This window comes from Podarcis melisellensis, assembly GCF_964234715.1.
Source record: "Podarcis melisellensis genome assembly, chromosome: 11".
Taxonomy (NCBI): Eukaryota; Metazoa; Chordata; class Lepidosauria; order Squamata; family Lacertidae; genus Podarcis; species Podarcis melisellensis.
Genome location: NC_138543.1, coordinates 52456011 through 52483258, shown reverse-complemented (window position 1 = coordinate 52483258; position 27248 = coordinate 52456011). Strand labels below are relative to the sequence as shown.

At 46.5% G+C, this 27248-nt stretch overlaps 1 protein-coding gene across 4 annotated transcripts in view; it reads left to right on the top strand.

The window, feature by feature from the left end:
• The window catches only part of MAPK4 (mitogen-activated protein kinase 4), a 90222-nt gene that overhangs the window by 44548 nt on the left and 18426 nt on the right, over positions 1–27248 (top strand). The window lies entirely within an intron of this gene.

Below are 27248 nucleotides of genomic sequence, written 5' to 3'. Positions count from 1 at the left end.
AGAATGAAAGAGCAATATTGATGAGGCTGTGCAATCATGCTAAATTGGCTGGCTTCCCCTTGGAGGCCAAAAGGCATTGCCTGTGAAATCTCGCTGCGTTAATTGGATTACAAACAACCCGGTTATGTTGGAGGGAGTCCAGCCACACCACTTTCCAGATGTCAGGTAGCAAAAAACTTCAACCTAGAAACTAATTTGCAAGGTATGTACGGTGGTACCTTGGTTCTCAAACTTAATCTGTTCCGGAAGTCCATTCCAAAACCAAGGCACACTTTCCCATAGAACAGGCATCCCCAAACTCGGCCCTCCAGATGTTTTGGGACTACAATTCCCACCATCCCTGACCACTGGTCCTGTTAGCTAGGGATGATGGGAGTTGTAGTCCCAACACATCTGGTGGACCGAGTTTGGGAATGTCTGCCATAGAAAGTAATGCAAAATGGATTAATCCATTCCAGCAATTTAACATGAATGTTACTATCTAATGAGACCATTGATCCATAAAATGAAAGCGATAAACAATGAACTGCAGTAGCACAATCAATCAATCAGTAGCTGAACTGGGTTCCACACGGTCACAAAAACAAAACAAAAATGGAAAATAAATAGCAAAACCAGACAGACCTCAGCGTAATACTCAAAACGGAAGTGTGGCACTCAAAGCAGAACATGTTCGGCTTCTGAAAAAAGTTCGCAAACCAGAACACTTATTTCCGGGTTTGCAGTGTTTGGGTTCCAAGTTGCTTGAGGACCAAGGCGGTTGAGAACCAAGGTACCACTGTATTCCATATCTGTGTTAGACCAGGAATGAGCAGCTGGTTACTTCCTTTTCCAGATCCAGCCTTGTAACGCATCTGGGAAATGCAGCTGAAAAGTTCACACAGAAATAAGTCCCACCAAATTGTAAGAGTCCTGCTTCCTGGTAGGTCTGCATAGGATGGACCCTTAGAATGCATTCTGGCCCTAATTTGAAAGCACATTTAGGCTGCAATGCAATCCTTGCTTTGGATTAGATCCACCCAAATTCACTGATATTTCATCTGAGTATGTGCATTTGGGATGTGCATCCCTTTGAATTCTTCAAGTTAGCGTGCAGAAGCTTGTCACCTTCAGAACTTTTAAGCTGCAGCTGGACTGCCCTCAAAGGCCAGAATCCAAACAAGCTTGTGTTATGTTGCTTTCATTGGAAGGTATGACCGAGAAAGCTCACAGGGGTCTGCAGTGGGTCGGAAGACTTGGGACAGGGGAGGAAAATGGTAGGTTGGTGCTTCTTTGGCTGTGGAGCGGCACTAGAAGAGAAGCAGTCAGAGCCAAAGAAAGAGCCAACTCCTAGGGGCTACGTGGACTTCGGCCCTCGAAATAAAATATTTGAGGGGGCTGGGCCCCCACAAAGTTGATGGCCATTGCCATTCAAATGGTGTGTGTGCACTGCGTCATGTGATCGATTATGCAGGGCGGGGCTTACCTGGCCCCCCGCAATATTTTATTCAAGTTGGAGCTTCCATGAGCACAGGCAGTTAGAAGTTGAGTTGAAAATAGAGGCTGGAAATTGGGCCACGCTCACACCAATACGTTCAAAGCACTATGATACCACTTTCAATTGTCATGATACCCAGAGGGATTTATTGTTAAGCCACCCTGCGCATTGTAGCTATGTGAGGGCAATAAGGAGCGTCTCCTAAAAAACTCTCAGCACCCTTAGCAATCTACAGCTCCCATAATTCTTTGGGGGAAGATGTGTGCTTTACACGTGCAATTAATGCACTCCCTGTATCGTTTGGGTCTGCCCTTTGTAGGAAGAAGGGGTAGGAGGGACAGAGTCAGGGAGAGAGTGATTGGGGGGGTGGGAAACATCATGCATGTGATGTCGGGAGGAGCCAGGGTGGAGCCAAACGTGGAGACCATGAGACTTCAATGGTTGGTGGCTCCTCCTCTGCCTCCTCTGCCTGGTGCCACCGTGGCAGTGTTGGGATGTGTCCAAGGGAACGGCAGGCCCCCAGCTGGCTCCAGCCCACCGGCCGGCAGCCAGGCGAACTCCGGTCTCCCTTGGAACAACATCAAAACAGCGGCACACAGCTTCAGAGGGGTGTTATGTACTGAGTTGAATAGGATCCAAAATGCAACAGTCTGATTGGCCCTAGAACAATAGGATCCAAAATGCAGCAGTCTGATTGGTCCTAGAATAATAGGATTCTGAATCCTATTATTCTGATTGGTCCTAGAACAATGCAGCAGTATGATTGGTCTGCAAGAGCCACCCAATCCAGCTCCAGATGGAAGTGAATCCACAACCTGATTGGCCTACAGGAGAATTCCGGAATTAGCCAATCACGTGGGGCCCATTGTGTAAATAATGTATATAAAGCAGATACTTTGGGGGGACTTTCATTCCTCCTCACCACTATGAACTGAATAAAGAGCATGAAATCCACTCTCGACTCTGAGTATATTTCAAGAAGCCTTCACAAACTTGAGCACGCCTTAAGCAGCAGAGTGAATATCTTGCAACAAAAGTGTCGGACAAAGGCATACGTAAAGTGTATTTACAAGCATTTTATTCAGCATCAGGACAAAGGAAAAACATGTCTGCTCCCCTTCGTGTCCAAGCAGCAGGGAGCACAAAGCAAAAGCAATACACAAACGGAAGTTCCCAGCAAGCTGTGCTGGAATGTAAACAGACATGTGACATACAACAGCTCTACACATCTGTTTAGGTGGAATGGAACATCAATATCCTAACAGGCAGGAGGAAGAGGAGAAGGAGTAGAATGAGTCGGCCACTGGAGCCACACAGTGCTCAGCTCAGTTCTGCACTCAGCTCCATGCTCAGCCCCCTCTCCCCCCTCAACATTAGGGGCGGTTGAAGGCTGGCCCCATCCCAAAAGATATTGAGGGCCCCCAAAACAGCTCAGGCCCCAAGGAGCTGGTGTCCCTGGATAGAGTATTTCACCTGCAGCATGGAAAATTCTGCTTTGTAAAAGCCTGTTCAGAAAGAATGTCCTATTTCAGAAAACTTTGACCACCCCACCCTGTAAAAGAGAGTTGTGTCCAAAGCGTGGGCTTGGCTCATATGCATGATTTCCCCAGATAAAAGGAACAGATGGACAGAAGGAGGAATTCAAAGTATGCTCAGCAATTTCGCTGCTACATTCCACCCCCTTCCAGCAGCCCGCCTGCCAGCTCGGGGCTTATATGGGATTTTTGTCTGACATGCCCTTCCTTTGCCAATGAATAATAAGAGAGATGCTTGTCCCCCTGTCCCCACCCCACCTTACTAATTATGGGATACACATGACTACTGCTTAGCTTACTTTAGTAAGAAAACAATGTGAAACCTTGGGCACTTAAGGGGGAGCCATTTATTTTTGAATAAGCATTTGCAGCGACAGAAAATTAGGCAGTGTTTTTTCCCCCCGGGAGCTAGTGCAGCTTACAAAATTTTGAGAATATTATTAAAGCGGTTGGAGTACTTATCCTCTCCTGTGCAAGTAGCTCACAGAAACATAAGCAGGGCTTCCTATTCCTCCTCCCTGTGCTAATATTTTTTTATTCTGACAACGACACTGCAAGGTAGGCTACAGGCAGAGAAAAAGAAAGGGAGAGAGTGGCTGGCTTAAGGAAACCTGTTAAGTTGTGGGTAAACATATCAGATGACACAGCAATTCTTCAAACAGCTCTTGTTTATTCAGAGGCCAGAACAGAACTGAGCTGAAGGGCTCAGTCAGCCTCCTTATATAGAGCTCCAGTACAACGTTACTGTAGCAACTTTCTAAAACTATCCAGTCACTGAACGTCACTTTCGATCCTTCATTTGCATAACTATCTACAGTATCCCCCTGCTGGCCCAGGGTGAGAACTTCAGTACGTAACAAAACCCAAATGTCTTTTTCAGGGGCAAACCTCACGTCACACCCAAATACATCTAATGAAACCCCAGCACAGTTTTTGTTTTGGGCTATGTGTGTGCTTGTGTTTTCAGAAGCATCCATGGAGACGAGATGCTTAACTCTGAAGTCTGCTCATTTCCCCACTCCCTATCAGTTTGGTGACGCAGAAAAGTTTTCAACAGGTGTTTGAAGGTTAAAGCCAAAAGCTCCTGTCGAATTTTCTGTTGGCAGAGTATTCCACAAAGCTGGACTGATGACACTAAAAGCTTGGCATCTTCTTGCTATCCGATGAGCCGCACCAACTTGGGCAATGCTCCTGCAGATGATCTCAGAGACTGAGCTGGGATATAAGGGATCAGGCTGTTCCTAAAGTACCCTGGGCCTAAGCTATTCAGGGCTTTGTAAATTAATACAAGGCCCTTGAACCTAGCTTGGTTGTAGATGTAGTAGCCAGTGCAGGTGTTTTAACAACGGTGTCACATGTTGTCGGCCATGTGACCCCAACAGCATTCTGGTTGCCGCATTCTGCACCTGATGGAGCTACTGAGCCATCAAGGGCAGCCCCGCACAGAGCGCATTGCAGTAATCCAGCCCTGAGGTTAGCAACGCATCAGCTATAGCGGTCAGGCTACTAATAGGAACAAGCATTTCCAACCAGAAAGAAGACACCCAACTTTCTTTCGTTCAGCAGCATAATTATAAGAGGTAGGGAGGTGGCAGTGTTAATTTTGTTGCTCCTGTTATTAAAGAATTAGGAGCTGAAATGTTTGTTGATCTACTGTAAATCACCCAGTGGATCCAGATTGAGTTTCTGTCCACTCTGGCCCATCTCAGCTATTTGACAAAGTCAGGTCTGAGCCAAAGACTTTGGGGGAAGCTGGGTTTTGACAAGGGATTTGAAGGACGTCAATTGTTATTCTTCCCTCTCACTGGTTTAAATGAAGATTTTGGATAACTATTCAGATCTATGCAGAGTTTTGTGTGAATGTATGTCTGAGCTGCTTGCAGAACCGTAGGCATCAAGCCTAGCCTGAAACAGCCATAATCTTAGTTCATTTTGACTCTGGAAAACCTTTTTCCCCCCTCCAGGTTTTTTTGTATTGTTTGGCCAGGCCTAAGATGATATTTGTACACTGTGGTGAGGAATGATGTCTCTCTCAAACGACTTTCAGCTCTGTCTGAAACTAATGTCTCTCTCCATCTGCACAGACAGCGTCATCTGTTGCTTCTCTGTTGTGATGCAATTGCAGAGAGGCTTGTGGTCACGGGCTAAGTGACATTTAAAACCTTCCACTCCTTCCCCCCCCCTCACATGCTATAGAATCAGATAAAGGTTACCTATTCAGCACTGTATTATAGTGCCCTGCAGGTGAATGGAGGGAGATTTAATTCCACCTGGGCGGCTGAGTATAATTTCTCTGGCATAGTGGCATAAATCACCTACCTCTATTGTTACTGGCTTAAGAGAAACTGGAGAACCCTCAGCCAGACCTTCCCCATTCAGGATGAGATTAAGGCGGAAAGACAAAAAGGTTGCCACCCTCGGTCCCATCTACAGGGCAGGCTCAAGAGCTGGTTGCAATAGGAACAGGGCAGAATGAGAGGTTTCTAACATTTTTATTCCTAAAAGTTGTACTTGGACAGGGTCAAGGAATATACTGAGGGTTCCTGCAGAATGGTTTACTGAGCATTCATCCTGATGTGCTTGCACAAAGCTTACGCAGAGGTTAGATTATATTTGAGCTTCATTCTGATTTGAGGTTGGGTTGCTCATCTTGGCTGTGAGCCCTGGAAGACCTGTTCCCATGCCATGCAAGCCTTTTCCCACCTGGCCTGGGAGGGAGGGGCCCGGACTGACTCCAGCTACAAAAGCTGAGGCTGCTGGACAGACTCTTGGGCTGGGATATTGCTTAGTGGGGTTTGTTGGGGGGCATTGTTGTTGTTGTTAAAAGGTAAAGGGACCCCTGACTATTAGGTCCAGTCATGACCGGCTCTGGGGTTGCAGCGCTCATCTCACTTTACTGGCCGAGGGAGCCTGCACACAGCTTCTGGGTCATGTGGCCAGCATGACTAAGCCGCTTCTAGCGAAACAGAGCAGCGCACTGAAACGCCGTTTACCTTTCCTCCAGAGCGGTACCTATTTACCTACTTGCACTTTGATGTGCTTTTGAACTGCTAGGTTGGCAGGAGCAGGGACTGAGCTCACCCCATTGCGGGGATTTGAACTGCCGACCTTCTGAAAGATTAAACTTGAAAAAGTTTGAGGAAATTAGAAAATACTTAACTGATCGGTTACAATTCCATCAGTTGAATGATATATTTAAATTAGATAAAAGAAAAGGGTTCACCACTGAAATACCGAAACTTGAGAAAGACTTACTACAAAGCAAGGATAAACTACTTTCCAAGAAGTATAGGCTCCTGTTGGATTGGGAGGTGATGAAGAAGAAGGTTAAATCAGTAATGATCCAGTGATCTAAAGCAGTGTTTCCCAACCGGTGTTCCGCGGCACACTAGTGTGCCGCGAGACGTTGCCTGGTGTGCCGTGGGAGGGAGGCGGGCGAGTCGGGCGGCGAGAGGCCTTAGGCACCCTGCAGAAAGGCGTCCTCTTTGTGGGTGGGTTCTCCCCCCTCCCTTAGCGCATCGTATTTAGTTGGGGATTCTGGAGAGGGGGTCGGGGGCGCGCTGGCCCCGAGCGAAACAGACGCGCCGTCGTCCCCACCTCCCTCTCCTCAGTAGCTCCGAGCCGACTGACCGAGGGTGGGACGCGGCCAGCGGCGTCCTCTCTCTCTCTCTCTCTCTCTCTCTCCGCCTCCCAGCACCGCTTTTCCCGAGGCGGGCGCGCGCCTAAGGCTGAATGGGAGCAGCCTGGAGGCTTGGCGGCCTCTCAGCGGCTCATGACGGGTGTCCCCAGGTGGGAGGTGCTGAGCAGGGGCTCTGCGAGAGGGCGCGAGGGATGCGTGGTGGTGCCTGCGCGCGCGTGACTTAAGAGGGCGACCTGCTCCCTCTCCTCTCTCTCCCCTCCCGCCCCTCATGGGCACGGAGTCCCCGGTACAGCTTGGCGCCTCTACAGCTACAGCTGCTGCTGCTCCTGCTTGGATGAAGGCGGCTGCTTCTTCCTAACGCCCAGCCTCTGAGGGACCGCAGTCTCCCGCCCCCCCTTTTTTTTTGGCGGGATGCTGAGGTAAAGGATCCCCTCGCGGGCGGGCATCTCTTTGGGCAGGGCGCGTGTGGAGGCTTAAGGTGGGGAGTGTGGAGGGGTTGCCGCTTGCGAGGGGAGGGTTCATATTGTATTGGGCTGCGGTGTGGGCGACACGGCTCTCCAATGGCCAGCCCGCGGAGGAACATTGAGTTGGAGCATTTCGAGGAGAGGGACAAAAGGCGCACTGAATAAAGTATTTTATAATTTTTCATATTTCTGTTTACTTACTATTTTATAATAAAGTAATTATAAAATACTTTCTTTGTGTTTATTTGATTCCTATTAAAGAGAGTTACTTTATATATAGTCAATATAGGCACAGAGTTAATTTTTTAAACATTTTCTAATGGTGGTGTGCCTCGAGATTTTTTTCATGAAACAAGTGTGCCTTTGCCCCAAAAAAGGTTGGGAAACACTGATCTAAAGATTTTGGTTATAAGATACAGATGGCATCTTGGGAAAGACTTTGGAGAAAGGGCTTGAAGTTCACGGCTTGCTATACTTTGAAAGAAAATAACATGAAGTTTTATCGATGGTACATTACACCAAGCAAGCTGGTGAACATAAAGAATCTGAGGGAACAATGTAACACATATGGTGGAAATGTAATAAGATAAAAAACTTTTGGGAAATTATTTATAATGAGCAAAAAAAAAATGTTCAAACTAACTTTTATCAAAAAACCAAAAGCCTTTCTTTTAGTCATCATAGCTGCAGACATTTCGAAGGAACGGAGAAAGGTATTCATGAATGCAACTACTGCCACGAGAATGTTAATAGCTAAAGGGTGGAAGGAAGAGAAAATACCAACTAAAATGGATTGGCAGGTGAAATTATTTGAATATGTAGAATTGGCAAAGATGACAGGAAAAATCAGGAATCAGACAAACCAAAAGTTCAACAAAGAATGGGAATTATTCAGATTATATTTAAAAGAACATTGTTCTCATTTGAAATCTCTGACATGCTTTGATTAACTTCTGCAATGTTATATGCTACAAAGATTATGATGAATTTATGATAAGTTAAAGGATGTATAAATATGTAGTCAACAAGGAAATTTGGTTGTGTGGTTTTTTGATGAACATAAGAAGAGCCCGCTGGATGAGGCCAATGGCCCATCTAGTCTAGCATCATGTTCTTACAGTGGTTGACTTGATGCCTGTGGGAAACCTACAAGCAGGATTTGAGCACAAGGGCAACTATCCCCTCCTGTGGTTTCCAGCAGCTGGAATAATAATAATAATAATAATAATAATAATAATAATAATAATAATAATAATATTTTTTTATTTATACCCTGCCCACCTGGCTGGGTTTCCCCAGCCACTCTGGGCGGCTTCCAAAAGAATATTAAAATACAATAGTCTATTAAACATTAAAAGCTTCCCTAAACAGGGCTGCCTTCAGATGTCTTCTAAAAGTCTGGTAGTTGTTCTTGTCTTTGACATCTGGTGGGAGGGCGTTCCACAGGGTGGGTGCCACTACCGAGAAGGCCCTCTGCCTGGTTCCCTGTAACTTGGCTTCTCGCAGCGAGGGAACCTTCAGAAGGCCCTCGGCGCTGGACCTCAGTGTGGAGATGGAAGTGGAGACGCTCCTTCAGGTATACAGGACCGAGGCTTTTTAGGGCTTTAAAGGTCAGCACCAACACTTTGTGGCATTCAGATAGCCACTGATAGCCTTCTCTAAGAATTTGTCTAATCCACTTTTAAAACCAACATTCAGCATCATTGAATGTCTTCTAACATTCAGCTTCATGGAATGTCCATAAGTTCTAGTGTTATGGGAGAGATAGGAAAACTTTTATCTGTCCACTTTCTCGATTCCGTATGTAATTTTATAAATTTCTGTCGTGTTTCCTGTTACTCATCTTTTCCCTAAACTAAAAAGTCCCGAATGCCGCAACCTCTCTTCAAAAGGGAATCACTCCACCCCTTGATCATTTTGCTTGCCCTTTTCTGTACAATTCTTTTCTTCTGGCTCAAAAAGCACAGCGGTTTGGTTTTCCTTTTTTGCAAAGGAAAAAAAAAAGCATTGCTGAGGGCACCCCTTCCATTTACACATACAAAAAATATGTTTTACGGTTAGCCATCATAACTTTGATTTAAGGTAACTGAAGCTCATTCCGTATTTGGGCAAAAATGCAGCGATGGTGTAAGGCAAGGCTGTGTTTCTGCTTTGGGCAGGCTTGATTTAGTCTGGCAGTATCTTGGCAGGTAAACTGTCCCGCTGGGTAGTGATCCTGCACCCTGTTCTTTGCTGCAAAGGGACAATTTTATCCTCCAGTTTGTCAAAGCACTGCTGCATTCCAGTGGTTTTTTCCCCTCAATGATCTGTAGAAAGAAATAGTCCAGTGGTACCTCAGGTTACATATGCTTCAGGTTACAGACGCTTCAGGTTACAGACTCCGCTAACCCAGAAATAGTACCTCGGGTTAAGAACTTTGCTTCAGGATGAGAACAGAAATCGTGCTCCTGCGGCATGGCAGCAGCGGGAGGCCCCATTAGCTAAAGTGGTACCTCAGGTTAAGAACAGTTTCAGGTTAAGAACGGACCTCCAGAACGAATTAAGTTCTTAACCAGAGGTACCACTGTACAGTCATACCTCTGGTTGCGAACACTGCAGGTTGCGCATTTCCGGGTTGCGAACCGTGCTGAACCCGGAAGTACCGGAACGGGTTACTTCTGGGTTTTGGCACTTGCGCATGCGCAGATCCACAAAATGATGTCATGCGCAGAAGTGTCAAATCGCGTTACACCCATGTTGCGGGTTGTGAACGTGCCTCCCGCCCAGATCACGCTCGCAATCCGAGGTATGACTGTACTCAAGAAGGATTCCCCCTCCCCTGTGTTGTATATGATGCTGGCATATTTTGAGCCCCTCTCACACTTTTGTGCCATGTGCAAATAATGTTGAAGGGAACTCAGAAGAGAAAGCTCAGATGGAACCGTTATTAATGCTGTCTGCAGTAGGAGCTATTTTGAAACAAAGTGGACTTTGCTCTAAGTATAGGGTGGCCCTGTGTCTTCCTTTTCAGATGACAGCCCTCCATTTGAAGTCCTTCCTCTTTGTGAAGGAGTCCTCCAGAAGAAGGGTATTGTAGTTCATTTGTGGTTTAAAGATACCTAAGGAAGGTGAGCAGGAGAGGCCTTGAAGTTGCCCATTTGGAGTGAGCAGTACCTGGGCATCAAACCCATCAGGCACACAGATCACCAGGTCATTTGCCCCCCACTGCTGTGTTTCTGCTGAAATAATAGTCTTTCTAAAGTTTTATCTATACATATAAGTTAATATGTACAAATCTGTGCCTTTTTCATTCTTTCTATTTTTGTGTCCTCTCACAGAGCACTGTTGACAAGAAATGACACAATTTTCTTGTGGGTTTTTCTCTCTCCTGAAAAAGGGAAATATATTTGCTTTTGGAATAATTTTCTATTACAGTGGACGCTCGGGTTGTGAACGTGATCCATGCGGGATGCATGTTCGCAACCCGCAATGGCGCACATGCAGGTTGTGATTCAGCACTTCTGTGCATGCGTGACAGCCAAAACCTGGAAGTAACCTGTTCCGGTACTTCTGGGTTTCGGCGGTCCGTAACCCGAAAGAAACACAACCTGAAGCGTTTGTAACCCGAGGTATGACTGTACTACAGTTTAGCGTTTTGGCTTCAGTATATGATACTAAAAACAACCATGACAAACCAAAACAGATTTTTATTTTTTTTGCATTTTTATCGCAATCTCACCTTTCTGCCAAAGAGCTCAATGTGGTGTACGTGGTTATCTTCCCCATTTTATCCTCACAACAACCCTGTGAGGTAGGTTAGGCTGAGAGACAGTAACTGGCCCAGGGTCACCCAGTGGGTTTCATGGATGAGCAGGGAATTTTAACCTTGGCCATAAACCAACAATCTAACCACTATGCCATACTGACTCTCAGTACTGACTTTGAGCCCCATGAGTGAAAATTGCCTCATATATTTTCTGATAGACTATTCTTACTATTTTCATTTATTTGTCACTTTCCACAACAAAATGTCTCAGAGAGACTTGCTGATCTCTAACTTGCTCACAAATTCGTCCCTCCAGACGTTTTGGGACTACAATTCCCATCATCCCTGACCACTGGTCCTGTTAGCTAGGGATGATGGGAGCTGTAGTCCCAACACATCTGGAGGGCCGAGTTTGGGGGTGCCTGATATAGAAAGTAATGCAAAATGGATTAATCCATTCCATCAATTTAACATGAATGTTACTATCTAATGAGACCATTGATCCATAAAATGAAAGCGATAAACAATGAACTGCAGTAGCACAATCAATCAATCAGTAGCTGAACTGGGTTCCACACGGTCACAAAAACAAAAACGCAAAATAAATAGCAAAACCAGACAGACCTCAGCGTAATACTCAAAACGGAAGTGTGGCACTCAAAGCAGAACATGTTCGGCTTCTGAAAAAAGTTCACAAACCAGAACACTTACTTCCGGGTTTGCAGTGTTTGGGTTCCAAGTTGCTTGAGGACCAAGGCGGTTGAGAACCAAGGTACCACTGTATTCCATATCTGTGTTAGACCAGGAATGAGCAGCTGGTTACTTCCTTTTCCAGATCCAGCCTTGTAACGCATCTGGGAAATGCAGCTGAAAAGTTCACACAGAAATAAGTCCCACCCAATTGTAAGAGTCCTGCTTCCTGGTAGGTCTGCATAGGATGGACCCTTAGAATGCATTCCGGCCCTAATTTGAAAGCACATTTAGGCTGCAATGCAATCCTTGCTTTGGATTAAAAAGGTAAAGGTACCCCTGCCCGTACGGGCCTGTCGTGTCTGACTCTAGGGTTGTGCGCCCATCTCGCTTAAGAGGCCGGGGGCCAGCGCTGTCCGAGGACACTTCTGGGTCACGTGGCCAGCGTGATGAAGCTGCTCTGGCGAGCCTGCACCAGAGAGACTTGCTGATCTCTAACTTGCTCACAAATCTTTAGAGGCAAATGCATCAAGAAAAGAAGTTTGTGTAATCTGGAATTGATAGCAACAGAGAAAGCTCCCCTGGATGTGTGATTTACGATGCTCTGATTTGACAGAGTGTTTCAGGGTGAAGACGGGTATAGATTTTTAAGAGCAGGGTGCTGTCTATTTGTAACCTACCATATAAACTAGATTCACAACTTCCTGAACGTACAGTAATTCATAAAACAAGGAACCGGCAGAGGAAAGGAGAGGAATCAGATGTAGCCACTGGAACAGAAGGGGTAGAGATCTGCAAAGTTACATGTGCCATAATTTATTAAGATCTAGATTTCAAGTCTCCAGCTTTCTTGATGTAATGTGAAATACGGTCTTGTTTTTTCTCTGAAAGAGCTGAATCAGTTTTCCCTGAGAAAGAGCTACAGTACATGAAACGCATCATCAGGCAATAAATGATCTTCTGTGTACCTTTTGGACGTCTCTTCTGTTTTCATTCTTAACATAATTCATACCTGCAAGTCAAGTACTAGATCAGCCTTGCAGCTTCCCCTGTGCATCTGGCAGACTGCTTTTGGAAGGAAGGAAGGAAGGAAGGAAGGAAGGAAGGAAGGAAGGAAGGAAGGAAGGAAGACAGGGAAAGGTAGGCAGGTAGGAGGCACATGAAATCCAAGGGCTCTACCAGACTACCTATTCATTGAGAATTCCTTCAGACTGGTTTGCAGAGAGATCAAAGCAAGTGTTATCTCATACTTCACAATATATTTTCTTCTCACTTTCCTTACTGCTAAAAGTCAAATCTTTGGAGGAAGAGGGTTTCTTGCACAAGACCTCTCAATCAACCATCATTCTACAACCTGAATATGCAGGTATGTGCTCATAGGTTCAAAGAGCAACACAGGGCAGTTTGAAAGCCTTCCCCTGAACAGCCCTTTGCTCCTCTTTAAGTCTCTGTTATCCAAATTTCTTTAAACTTATTTAAGCATCCGATTTGCTTGCAAAGGGCTTTCAGATAGCTCCATGCTGCACTCTGAAGACTCAAGTGGCCTTGCCACCAATGGAACAGGTAGGCCAGCATCCAGATGCATTGGCAAATCCTCCCAGTTGCATTGGTGCAACTTGGTTCCCCTGGCATAGTGTGACTGGCCTGTGGCCCTCCAGATATTGCTGGATTACATCATCCCAGACCATTGACCATGATGAATGGAGCTGATGGGAACAACATCCAGATGGCCACAGGTTAGACGCCCCTGCTTTTGCTTCCTAGCTGGTATATGTCAAGTAAAAGAAAGCTCCCTAAAATTAATACTGCTACAGACAAGCACATTAAAGTGTGGAGTGCAGTTATAACAAGCAGGAGAACTTAAAAACACACAGCTGCTGATTCAATGTACACTTAGATATCTTTGCACCTAATGCTATTAAAGTCCAATTCTAAAAAGATATAAATATCATTCAGTATCGAATATTACAAATATTATTGCACCTGGTGCTACTAAAATAAAATACAGACCGCCGCATGGTTCTGTGTGCCTCGCTGGGCGATTTACAGCTCCTTACGACCAATCAAACCCTGGCCTCTGTTTTCTAATTAAGGCTCATCTTCCCTTTTGCACAGAGTGCGGAGAGCTTCCTGGAATCGAATGCAAACATGAGGCATTTGCTATAGCGATGTGGTATGCGGCAGTGCTAATTAATTTCAGCGGGAGCTCGATCTGCTTTGGTGTCTTTGTACCATCTCAGACTTCTGAGACTGTTGTTCTTACAGTGAAGCCTAATTAACAACCCCCTTTCTGAAACCAATGCTGCTGTGATGCTCTCAGATTTTTTTGGTGCCTGAATGCAGCTAATATTGCGTTGGTTTTTACAACCGACATTCTCCCGTTCGTAGATCAGAAAGTGCTGTTCATTTGTTTTATAGAGAGAGGAAAAACCTCCTGTCTTTGGGAACAAATGTCCGTTCTTTTACTGCGTTGCTTTCTCTGCGAGGGCAGTCAATAATTCTTCTGAGCATCTTAGAATTGTAGATCATCTAATCAAACCCGTGCCCGTGCCAGGGCAGCTTCTGTGTGATGGCCTGGGATTCGGACTCGGATGCTGAATCTGAGGAATCCCAGCCTGCACAGGAGTCCCTGCCTCCAGAACCAGCTGAGCCGGGGCTGGGGCTTGAACCTGAAGGGTCCTCACCTGTGCTGGATCCTCAGGTGCAGGCACTAGCTGAGTCTGCTCTGGCTCCTGAGGTGATGGAGGACCCATTGCCTGTAGGTGCTCCACTCTCAGCCCCGTCAGAGGAAGCTGATGTTGCCTCTGGGTCCGATAACCCTCCAGCCTCTCCTGAGCTGCAGAGGCTCAGGGCAGAGAGGTGGAGGGAACTAAGTTCCCGCAGGAGGAGTGTTCGCCTCCAGGCCAGGAGAGGCGAGTCACCAGAGGATTGGGACTGCCCTATGCCTCGGGGCAGATAAAAGCCGGCCAGCCCCAGTCCCAAGTTGCGGGAGTAACATTGTTGGTTGCTAGTTCCTGCCTGAACCCTGTCCTGCTTTCCTGCCTGAGCTTCTGACCAGCCCTGGCTCCCTGCTTGCAAGCCTGTTCCTGACTTCACCCGACACCCTGCCCTGCTCCCAGTTTCACCTACTACAGACTGCCTCCTTGTTGCACTTTTGACCACGGACCGGACTTGGACCTCGCCTCTAGGGTAACACACGGGACCAGCACATTCTGTCAATCTGTAATGTCCCAGAGAAATCGGGACTATTGTCACAGGTGTTATATGTTAGGTTTGCCATACGTCTGGGATTTCCCAGACATTGCCAGGATCCGGCTGTCAGAAGGGTGTCCGTGTGGGGAAAAAGCTCAACAACTTTGGGCGACAACTTCTTTTACGTCCGGATTTTCACTTTTTGAAAAATGGCAACCCTGTTATATGCTCAAGCCATCTTGCTGCAATGTGCAATTTGGCCGCCAAATTCTGCACCAGCTGAAGTTTTCAAACCGTCTTCAAAGACAACCCCAAGTATGACGTGTTGGATTTCTGTTTCACGCATGGGGGGGGGGGGAATAATCGAACATATGTAGTTTCTGCTTGTGTTTTTGTTGGAATCCTCTGACATCTCTCGTCAGGGTCTGCGGTTCCTCTGCTTCAGATGTGGAGGCCACAGAAGTAATGACTTGGTCTCAGAGTAGGCTGCTTGATGTGTGAGTCAGTGCTCTGGGTGCAAGAGTACAGCTCACACTCTGGTCCTAAATCAGAAAGTCAATCTGCACGGCTCTCAGCCTTAGGCTAGCCTTCCCCCAACCACATGACCTTCAAGTGTTTGGGGCTAGCGTACCCATCAGCTAGCATGGCGGTGGCTGATGAGAGCTGGTCCAAAACATCTGGAAGGCACCAGGTTGGCAAGGGCTGCCTCAGACCCCAGTGGCCATTGGGACAGGTAGAGCGGAAAGCAGAGTATCCTACTGGAGATGGAGGCAGAGCTAATGACAGGCAGAGCCGATGAATTCTAGTTTGTCCCCATCCTCTTCTCTGCTGGGTTCTGTGAGGGCAACACTAAGACTACAGAGGAGGAAGCTCTATTAGCTTTAAGTAAGAAAGCAGATCAGTGGGGCAGATTGGACTTGGTGGGGTAAAGCCCCATTTGCCCTACGATAGGATATGACAGGGATGTGGGTGGCGCTGTGGGTTAAACCACAGAGCCTAGGACTTGCCGATCAGAAGGTCGGTGGTTTGAATCCCCACGACGGGGTGAGCTCCCTTTGCTCAGTCCCTGCTCCTGCCAACCTTGCAGTTCAAAAGCACATCAAAGTGCAAGTAGATAAATAGGTACCGCTCCGGCGGGAAGGTAAACGGCGTTTCCGTGCACTGCTCTGGTTCGCCAGAAGCGGCTTAGTCATGCTGACCACATGACCTGGAAGCTGTCTGTGGACAAACGCCGGCTCCCTCGGCCAATAAAGTGAGATGAGCGCCGCAACCCCAGAGTCGGTCACAACTGGACCTAATGGTCAGGGGTCCCTTTACCTTTACGATACGATAATCTTTATTGTCATTGTCCCATACAGAACAATGAAATTGAAAAAATCTACATCAGACATTCAAAAACCGACAAGCCTGCTATCCCAGTCTGGTTAACCCCCTAAAAACTCTGATACCCCATAATTAAATACAATATACTCCCACAGAGACTTCCTTACACTGCGTTTAAAACCAAAATCGGCAAAATTTCTCAGGCAGCTAGTCCTAGTCTTTATAACCCTGTACATTCTTCCAAAAGGCAGAAGCTGAAGGAGATCACTTCCGGGGTGCATACTATCCTGCACTATCTCTGAAGCTTTCTTATGACACCTGGAAGCATAGATTTGATCCAAGGTGGGAAGAGTGCACCCAATTATTCTCTCCACAGTTTTTACAACCCTGGACAGCATTGTTTTTTCCCTGACCGTGCAGCTCGCAAACCACACACACGGACCATAAGTTAATAGACAAGCCTCCATTGGCCTCAGACCATTTCAAATGAGGAGGTCGAATTCTGGCCTTCCCTTTCTAACCCAAGGCATTTCTTCCTCCTCTGGGTTCCGTCCCAGCATAGGCTTGGGAGATTTGAGGTAGACCTGCCTCCCGATTCGGAAACGCTAGTTTTGAGTGGGCTTAGAATCACAGAATCGTAGAATTGGAAGGTTCTCCTAGCCCAATACCCTGCGATGTAGGAATCTTTTGCCCAATGTGGGACTTGAACCCATGATCCCAAGATTAAGAGTCTTATGATCTACCGACTGAGCTATCCTTCTTAAGGAAGCCGTCAGAAGAGCAAAAAGGTTTTTCTTTAAAAAAAATAAATGCAACCAATCATAATAATAATCTCAATTTTGCTGCACGGGCACAGAAAGCAATGGTGTTGAAGGATATCATTATCTCATCAGGGAGCGAAGATGATGATAGGAAATGTCTACACACTCCTGCTGGTAAACTGCTGCTATTTCCAGGGCACTCGTCCATTGGATTAATAGCCAGCAGCACCGCCAAGGAGATGTCCGACCGGAATCGTCAGGAACGGCTGCCATTCTGTTGTGAGGGCACCTTTAGCAGAATGCCCCAGGATGCTGTCTGGTCCGCCCATCAGCACCGTCTGCTGGTAAAGGTTCTGAATGGACGGCCCTTTGTACAGTGCACATTGTGGGATTTATAATGGAGTGGAGGCCTCCAACTTAGTTGGCTTTAGAAGGGAAGTTAAGAAATCCACTCCATTTCATCGTGGGGAGGAGTTGCGGTGGACCGCGTGGCCACACACTTTTCCCCAGGGGCGGGGGACGAAGTCCCGCGTTGCCCTGGGGATCTCGGCCGTGTCAGCACTCAGCCAGCCAATCAGCTGGCTGGTGGGGGTGTGGCCGGGACCATTTAAATGGAGGTGCAAGCCAGAGAGCTTCCACTTGGCTCTCTTCTTCAATCTCCTACCCTCCCTCCCCTTGTTTGCAGGTTTCCACTGGCCTTGCTATGGACCTCATTTGGTCGCCGTTAAGGGGCCTGGTAGGATTTTTTCCACTTGGCAAAATTGGCATGGCCCATTTGGTTTTCGCCTACCTCGTAGCAATCGTCACAACTTGGTAAGGTTTTGCGGTTAGGCATTGTTTGACCTTTTGATGGGGGAGGGGAGGTGTGGCCATCACCTGCCCCTCCAAGCTTAAGGGTATTCTGTTAAAGGAATCCATGGATGTGGATCTTGTCCGAAGCCCGGGGCGGGGCTAGGGCCATGACACGACCTCATCGGGAACACCTGGGGGAGCTTGAGTTGGTCTGCATCGACGGGGCTCCCCCTTCCGGTGGTATCCCTTACCAGACTCCCTGCACAATAGGCAGGAGTCAGATATAGTCGGGTCCATTCAATGCCTCAGGGACGCAGGTGGCGCTGTGGGTTAAAGCCTCAGCGCCTAGGACTTGCCGATCGAAAGGTCGGCGGTTCGAATCCCTGCGGCGGGGTGCGCTCCCGCTGCTCGGTCCCAGCGCCTGCCAACCTAGCAGTTCGAAAGCACCTCCGGGTGCAAGTAGATAAATAGGGACCGCTTACCAGCGGGAAGGTAAACTGCGTTTCCGTGTGCGGCTCTGGCTCGCCAGAGCAGCGATGTCACGCTGGCCACGTGACCCGGAAGTGTCTCCGGACAGCGCTGGCCCCCGGCCTCTTAAGTGAGATGGGCGCACAACCCCAGAGTCTGTCAAGACTGGCCCGTACGGGCAGGGGTACCTTTACCTTTACCTTTATATTCAATGCCTAAGCCAATTACCGCTCACATTCTGTAATCAATAAAGCTGTGGCCAAATTTGCTCAATAACATTAACCTAATATCTGTGTCCTGGTGTATTTTATTCTTCTATGAGGGGGTGGTTGCAGGGTCTAGACACACAAATTCATGTAGGAAGAGGCCAACAGTGACTACTAGCCATGATGGAAGTGCACAGCCTCCACTGACAGGGACACTGTGCCTCCAAATACCCGTTTCTGGGGATTCGCAAGTGGGAAGAGTGCTGCTGCTCTCAAGTCCTGCTTGCAGTCTTCCCATGAGCATCTGGTTGGCCACTGTGAGAACAGGATGCTGGACTAGACCAGACGTTCCCAAGTGTCCCTATTTCCCAGGGACGGTCCCAAATTTACAAAAGCCGTCCCAGTTTCTGTTTGGATGCCAGAATGTCCTGCTTTCCCTTAGGACGTCCCTATTTTCATTGGAGAGGTGTTGAAGTTATCCGATCCCCGAGCCATTTGAAAGCAGCCCTGTACATTCATACCTCATGTTACATCCGTTTCATGTTACGTTCTTTCAGGTTACGTCCTCTGGCGACCTGGAAGTACCGGAAAGGGTTACTTCCGGGTTTCGCTGCTTGTGCATGCGCAGAAGCACAAAATGACACCACGTGCATGCGCAGAAGCAGCAAATCGCAACCCGCGGATGCGCAGACTCATCGCTGCAGGTTGCACTCTTTTCATGTTGCGAACGTGCCTCTGGAATGGATCCCGTTCTCGACCAGAGGTACCACTGTATACGGAAGTTTCTTTTAATGATTTATTATGTTTTTAGATATGTTGGAAGCTGCCCAGAGTGGCTGAGGCAACCCAGGCAGATGGGCCGTGTATACAGATAGTAACATTATTGTTGTTATGATGGAATAGGACATCTCTATTTTCATCGGAGAAATGTTGGAGGGTGTGCTAGACAGACCTTTGGCCTGATCCATCTTCTGACGCTCTGATGTCTTCCATTGCACATTTATTGGAAAAGATTGTGGTTTCTATTAAATCGGGGATGAGCACCTTTTGGGCCCTTGGTTGGTCACAGGCAGGGGTGATTTTGTGGGAATGTTCAGGGTGGCAGGAGAGGATATATTGTCTATTAATATTCTTCCTATCTTGCGTTAGCAAGTTTCTTTACTTAGCAGAGTTTACATGCACAGCAGAAATCTGGTTGCAGGCTCATTAGAACCTCTTACTATTATGCAATTCAATCTCCCTCAGATTGAATTGTATGTTCCTGGTAAGATCCCCTTTTTAAATCCCTCCTAAAAGAATAAAGGCACCACAGTCTTATTCATAAGCAATAAAAGGAAAGTTTATTGACAATCAGGCAGAGCACAGTGTGATCCCTGAAGGCAGGCTTAAGGTTTAAAGTTACAAGCATATACAAACTGGTTTACCCCATATGTGCGTTGACCTAGTGACTGCAGTTAGCAGTCCGGGAAGTTCGCAGGACGAAAGGAATATGGAAAAGAGAAGGCAGTGCCAGCATTCCTTGTCCTTTTACCAGGTCTGGAAAGGTCATACCCACCCACTAGTCACATGCAAGGAAGGCCTCTCCAGGCCAGGAGGAACAGGAAGTTTGACTGGCTTTACCAAACATTCCCTTGCACGTCCACTCTAGCAAAACAAGGAATGTTGTACTTGACTGCTCTCAGTGGATTGCATCCCACAGATTGGTTGGCAGGGCATGTTAGAGTGGGTGTGGCCAGAGCTAGACACTTCCACAAAAGCACAAATTAACACACACAGTGTGGAGCGACTGACTTTTCCCCCCTTTGTGGCCAAGCCATTATGAGGTGAGTTTTCTTGAGGGCGGTTGTCAGGCTTCAGGGAATCAGATCCCTCCCACAGTGGCAGCCAAGAAGCAGAGAAACGATAAAAGTTCTTACCAAGCAATGTATTCAATAATTCACAGAGAGTGATGAAGGAATGCAGTCATCCCTAAATAATGGCATTGCTCTAAGTAAAGTCCCCACCCCACTACGTCTCCCCTGTTCGACGTCACTCCTCTGTCGGTTAATCTGAGCTTTCTGCCTCTGAGCTCTCTGTTCTACTACCCTCAATGCACGCCTGGTCCTGGGAGAGGAATGCTTTCCAAGGACACTGAGTCTGTCAGCTATCTCCTCCTGGTGCTGCTTCTTCCTGCTGTTCCTTTCCAAATATTTCCCAGCTTCTGCCCTCTGCAGCCTCTGAACTATGCCCTTCTGCAAACCACTGTTCTAAATCTATACTGTCCTCCTGTTCTAGGGAAGGTTCAGGAGAGGGGTGGGGTGGTCCCCACCCTTCCTCCTCAGTCCAGCCCCTGAAGGCAGTCCTACCTGGTTGGTATCCCTGCAGTGAATGGGCCTGCTCAATGGGGTGGGGATGTCGTTCCCAGAGTGGCTGGTTTTTAGTACCTCCCCAGACAGTAGAGGATTATGTGTTGTTGTGCATAATTTGCGGCTCACAGTCTGCTGTGTGGAGGAGGCCCCCGAGCCCACCCTGAGAAGAAATGATGCACCCTGGGAACAAGTATTCGTGACTATAGCCGTGCAGAATGGTACCACAACACCCACCAGAGAGTCACCAACAACTACCTTTCAGCCTTCCGCCACCCACTGAGTGTATGGGAGATGGCCGTGAGTAATGGGTGCAGGTAGGCAGAAATAATGAAATCATAGGATTGTTGGAAGGGACCCAAAGGTTTCCTCTGTGTGTCTCTATGCACCCAAGAGAAGGAATGAGAGCGAGTGGTTGTTACTGTACACTTGATGCAGTGGGCGGGCTGATTGGACCATGTGGTGCCATTTTACAGCAGCTCCGAGTACAACTCTTGCCATATGGCACGGGAGTTCCCAGCTCACAAGTCCTGCTTCTTTCCCTCCTACGGCCAGATGTCCTAAGCTAGAAGGAGGGTGCTCCATCTTTTGCCTCGTCTAATTTGAGGGAAGACGCGTCATCGGTAGCAGGCACCGTTCCCAGCGTTGGCTCAGTGATGGCTCAGATCCTCTTGTCTGTTTTCTGTTGAAAAGCGCAGAGTGAAAACAAGGGTGTTTAATTGAGACCTACAAGTAATGCTGTCATAGATCTATGGTGCTAAATGTTTAGGTTGGTAAACATTAGGATTTAATCAGAACTTGTATGTTATGAGGCGGTCTCAAACGTATATTAATGTAACGGGCTTGAGGTGTTTAAGTAGTGTTTATGTGTAAAGGCTGTGTATCAGACCTTGAGAATGTAATCAAGATCCATGTGTATGTGTGTGGACCTACTTCTGAGCATTACCTATTATTAATTAACTAATTAATTAATTAATATCTGGTCTGCAGATCTGATTAGGCTCACCAGGTCTCCCCATTTGGTCTGTGAAGCTGTTTTGACCAAACCATGCCCACCAACTGTACGCCTGGTGCTATATATGATATCAGATGCGATGATGACCAGCTGATTGCTGGGACTTGTAAAGCAATGTGTATGTGCAGTTGTCATTTGATTTTGCAGGCAAAAACAGGTCACCTGACATCAGATGACTGACAGGTGGGTAGCCCTGCACACTTGTCAAACCTGGCCCGGGGGGGGGGGGGAGGTCCGCTTCTCTATCCCTGGCTTAGTGTTATGAATGAACCTTGTGTGGTGTTTTAATTATGGTTTGTTTACTGCCACCAAGCCCACAATCTGAATCCATGGTCTGCCATTAGCTTGCAAAGCTTGGTTTGCTTTACCTATGGGACCGCCTCTCTAGTATGCCCCGCGGAGGACTTTAAGTTCTACAAATGACAACATTTTGGATGTCCCAAGTCGCAAGGTGGTTAGATTGGTCTCAACTAGGGCCAGGGCCTTTTCAGTACTGGCCCCGACTTGGTGGAACGCTCTGTCACAAGAGACTAGGGCCCTGCGGGACTTGACATCTTTCCACAGGGCCTGCAAGACACAGCTGTTCCGTCTGGCCTTTGGTTTGGACTCATTCTGACCCTTATGTTTCCCTCCCCTTATGCTTTTGATCTATGGGGTATTATTAAAATGAGGCTGCATTTTAAATTGTATTTTAAACCTTTATTTTAAATTATTTTTCCCCCTTATTATGTTTTTATTGTAATTTTACTGGTGTTAGCTGCCCTGAACCCAGCTCCGGCCGGGGAGGGCGGGGTATAAATAAAATTTTATTATTATTATCTGTACTTTGTGCAAGCAACACACTCCCCTGCCTCAACCTGCTGGATTTTGAAACAACTTTGAAATGGCAATTGCTTGTCCTGATATCGTATAATCTACCTGCAAACAAATCAGAATGCATGCTCAATAGTCTCCTGGAAGCAACCGGTGTTATGGTGGGGTGTTGAGGAAACATTCATGGGTGATAGAGTTAGCCACCGTGTTTTAGGTTCCCTTTCCTTAGTGTAGAGATTGAAGTATACATCTGTGCATTTAAAAATAATAATAAGTTTTTTATTTCATATTAAAAAATTTAAACATACGACAAACAACAATTCACAATCTAAAGAATGAGATTACTCTGAATATCCTGACTTCTCCCCATCCTGCCATGGGTCCTAATGAAAGTATTTACAACTGCATATCAATATTTATCCAAGTATTTTTCCTTCTGAATTACCCATAGTATCCGTTACTTTACAAGTGTGGTTAAAATCCTGCCAATGTTTTAACCTGCTTTCAGTGGTCTCTTATGTAAATTATAAAATTTCCCCAATTTTTTAAAAAGTGCTTGTCTTCTTGATTTCTGAGCTTCCCAGTTAATTTTGCCATTTCGGCATAGTCCATCAATCTTGATTTGCCATTCTTCTCTGGTCGGGGTTGGCTCTTCATTCCATCTCTGGGTCAGTAGTATCTGTGGGCCATCTGTGCATTGTTTTAACTCTTCTGCCACAATTATGTTCTTAGCCTTAACGCTTTATCTGCAAAACCTTGGAACTGAAAAGCTTTGGCTCAGGCTGAGGGTGCTGGTGCCATTTTGTCTTCTTTTTTTAAACAGGAAAAGCAATATTAAACAGGCTTAATAACAGGCATTTCCCACCCTGCCTATTGTTTATATGTATAAGCTACAGGGAACAGCCACCTAATTAAGATAATTGTACTTTGGCAAGGAGATTCTTGATTTATGCTGGATACTCACTCCCCATGCTCATTACTGAAAACCATGTGGGTGCTTTCCTAGTTGAACAAAGCAGCGCAGGGAGAGCAAGCCAGCTACCCCTCCCCAGGCATTGGGATGAATCTACAGAAAATGCATCCGCAGTATGAAACTTCAATGGTATGAAACTTCAATCCATCCTTGGGCTCCTCTGAACAACCTATCCGTTGAGCATTCATCCTGATTTGCTTGCACAAAGCTTATGCAGTAGTTAGACCACACACCGCTCTATAAACATCCTCCCCTCTCCCTTTTTGGTATACATTTTTATTTATTTTAATCCAGACAGAACAAAGAAACATATCACAAAGCTGCTCTGTGGATCAATGTCAAATATAATGCTTTTAACTTAAAAAGCAGGGAGAATGAAAAAAAGGCAATAGCACAAGATACAGATTAGGAAACACAGGTATCTCCAATATCAAAGGATTACAATTCTGAGCTAATTTATTTAATCTGTTAGGTGGAACGGGAAAGAGACATCAAGAGGCCTGCGGCGCATGACATCTATTGAATCAACCAGGTGGAGGAGAATGTCCATGTGTCATTGACAAGCATAACAAAACTGTGCCACACTGAAGGAAATCTGTTTTTCTTGCTTTGACCTTTAACAATTCACAATTTATATGCTAATTTTTTCTAAGAAGGCTATCTCCCAAACTTTCAAATACCATGCTTGGAGGACGGCACCAGCAAGGTCTTTTCCCAGCAGACGTCCTTTTTATTGTGCCTTGATGTTGGTTTGTGCTTATAATGGTGTTTGGGAAGTCACATGTGACCCCACTTTCCATACTGTTTGCGGCTGCAAATGTTCCAGAGCGGACATACTACTTCCTTTCCAATCAGTGCCCATCCCATAACTTCCTAAAATCCTGCAACTTCTCATTTCACAATTGTTCCAGGGCTTGTTTGTTTAGTCCCAGTTTTGTTGCTGCTCCAAACGGCAATGGTGCAAATAATATGCTCTCCCAAGTCCACATTCCCAGCATGTTCACACTCCTGGTTTTGTCATGTTCACAACATGGAAGATGGCATGATTCCTAAGGACGTGCTCTACAGGGAGCTGGCTTCAGGCACCAGGCCCATTGGCAAACCAACTCTGTGTTACAAAGGAGAGAGCCAGCGTGGTGTGGTGGTTAAGAGCGGTGGACTCGTAATCTGGTGAACCAGGTTCGATTCCCCGCTCCTCCACATGCAGCTGCTGGGTAACCTTGGGCTAGTCACACTTTTCTGAAGTCTCTTAGCCTCACTCACCTCACAGAGTGTTTGTTTCGGGGGAAGAAGGGAAAGGAGATTGTTAGCCGCTTTGAGACTCCATAGGGCAGTGATAAAGCGGGATATCAAATCCAAAGATGTCTGCAAATGCGTCATGAAGGCTGGCAACATCAACCTTTCTCTTTCCCCACAACACAACAGTAGCGATGGGCGAATCTCTCTATTTCAGTTTCTCATTTGTCCCATCTAAACTTCAGTTCTCCAAATTTCCACATTACAGTGGTACCTTGGTTGTTGAACGTAATCCGTTCCAGAAGACCATTCGACTTCCAAAACGTTTGACAACTGAGGAGCAAAGGGTGGTCTCCAAAGTCAACGGAGAAAATTGAAAAACATGCAGCGGAAGTCGTTTGACTTTCGAGGGGAGTTTAAAAATGGAAGCAATTATTTCTGGGTTTTCAGCTTCCGAGACGCTTGAAAACTGAGGTACTACTGTAGTTTGTGGTTGTTGTTTTTTTTAAAAAAGCCCTCAACAAAATACATCAGCATTTTAGTGTGACTTTCTCCTACTACACAAATGTTGCTTGTGTGCAGTTTTCCCTAATACATACATTTTTTGCAAAGCAATTCCTCCCTAATATAATGCGTTATTGTTTCCATTAATATATGCACTTCAATGTACACTTCACCCTAGCGTATGCATTTTTGTATACATTACTTGACTGGGGAACGGCGCAGCAAAATTCTGAGAAGCGCAAATTTCGAGGGATGGCTGTTTTGGGAAAATGTGAATCAGGCAGGTTTGCCTTTAAATGCAAACTGAATCCCATTTCCCCCCATCCTTACTTGACAACAAAACTAGGTCTTCGGTTCGTTCTCGTTTGCAAAGCCCAGACTGCAAGGATCAGACTTCTTGCGCCATAGCAATGTCTGGAATCTGGCAGGGTGATCAGAGACCAAATTACCTAGAGGAAGGTTACATAAATGTGCCGCAGCTGAATATTTTCATTTTACTGCATCACCTCAGTTCCTAGGATGGGACTACCCTGCGGGGCTGGATGCGGATCCTGGAAAAGTACAGACAGAGTGATGAGGAAGTTAGCAGTATTTTTGCCCTCCCTCCCTTTTAAGGGTGCTGGCTGGGTCATAAAGCAACTGTCACATTGCATTAGCCTGCAAACTGCTTTTCTCCACACATGCCAGCGAAGGCAACTGCAGCGCCGTTTGTGAGCAATGAGAGATCAGTGCCTGTTTGTTCATCAGGCAACGCTCTCTCCCCACGAGACCTGCACGCTGGCTTCTTTCGCATGCAGAACGAGGTTCTCGTGCACAGCAACCACCCGGTCCCTTGTGGGTTTGTGATCTTGTGCAAAGAGATTCTACAACACGTGCAGCAACTGCGCATTGAATTACCCTAAATCCAGGCTGCTTCTGCGCCTACATTTCAGGAAGGTCTCCCTGCTGCTTACATAGTGAGAGGCAGTGTGGTGTAATGGTCAGAGAATCAGACTAACGTTGGGGAGAAAAGGGTTCAAATACTCAGGCAGGGGTGCCAACTTGAATAAAATACAGGGTGGGAGCAGGTAAGTCTCACCCTGCATAATCGATCACAAGATGTGGCCGCAAACACCATTTGAATGGCAGTGCCCATCAACTTGGGGGAGAGGCTCAAATATTTTATTGGGGAAGGGGCAAAGGGATCTTGGCCCCCCAGGAGTTGGCTCCTATGCACTCAGGGCCCTTCCAGACTGTCGACGTTTTCAGCTGGGATTCTATCACCTTCCAGCAAATTACAACCGATGGGATGGTTGTGCACAACAAACCCACTTTCCTGAAAGTTTTTTGCAACAAGGAAAGTGACAGGAAAATATACCTGGGAAAATACGAGATAACACCTGCTTGGATGCAGCCTCATCTAACCTCCCCACAAACAAATCAGAATGAATGGTCATTAAATAGCCAGTCTCATCTGATCTGCCTGCAAACAGTCAGGATGCTCAATAAACAGGCCAGCTGATGTCCCAGGAGAAAAATGGATCTACTATTGCATTATGTGTGTGACAAGAAGCATTCCTACCAAATCACATTACTGGTCTGCCCAGAGTGCATACTGGGAGAGATGGAGCATGCAGCCCTGAAGGCAATGGTGACTTTTGGGCTTTGTATTCATTCTCCTCCTCCAATACTCATTGTCCACTAATAGCCTCTTACCTACAACCCCAGAAGATCCTGTGTCAAGACCTAGGCAATAAGTCTTTCTTTCTTCCTTCCTTCCTTCCTTCCTTCCTTCCTTCCTTCCTTCCTTCCTTCCTTCCTTCCTTGTGTTTTATTCTCAACAAAGGAGAGAAGCTCCGTGGAAATGAATTAATTGTAGAGTCTGTCTGGAAAAGGACCATCTCTGATGGAGTCTTCATAATCATCAGCAGCATTAGCAATAAGACAAAAGCTGTAAACAAGCTGGCTGCAAAGGAGCTCAGCAAATTGGTCTCAATTACTTGCCTATCTTGGGGAGAGAAAAATTAAAGTGGCCTTTTAAGTGCAGAGAGACGTGTTGAATGGAAATCCATAGTTATAAATTAGAACAG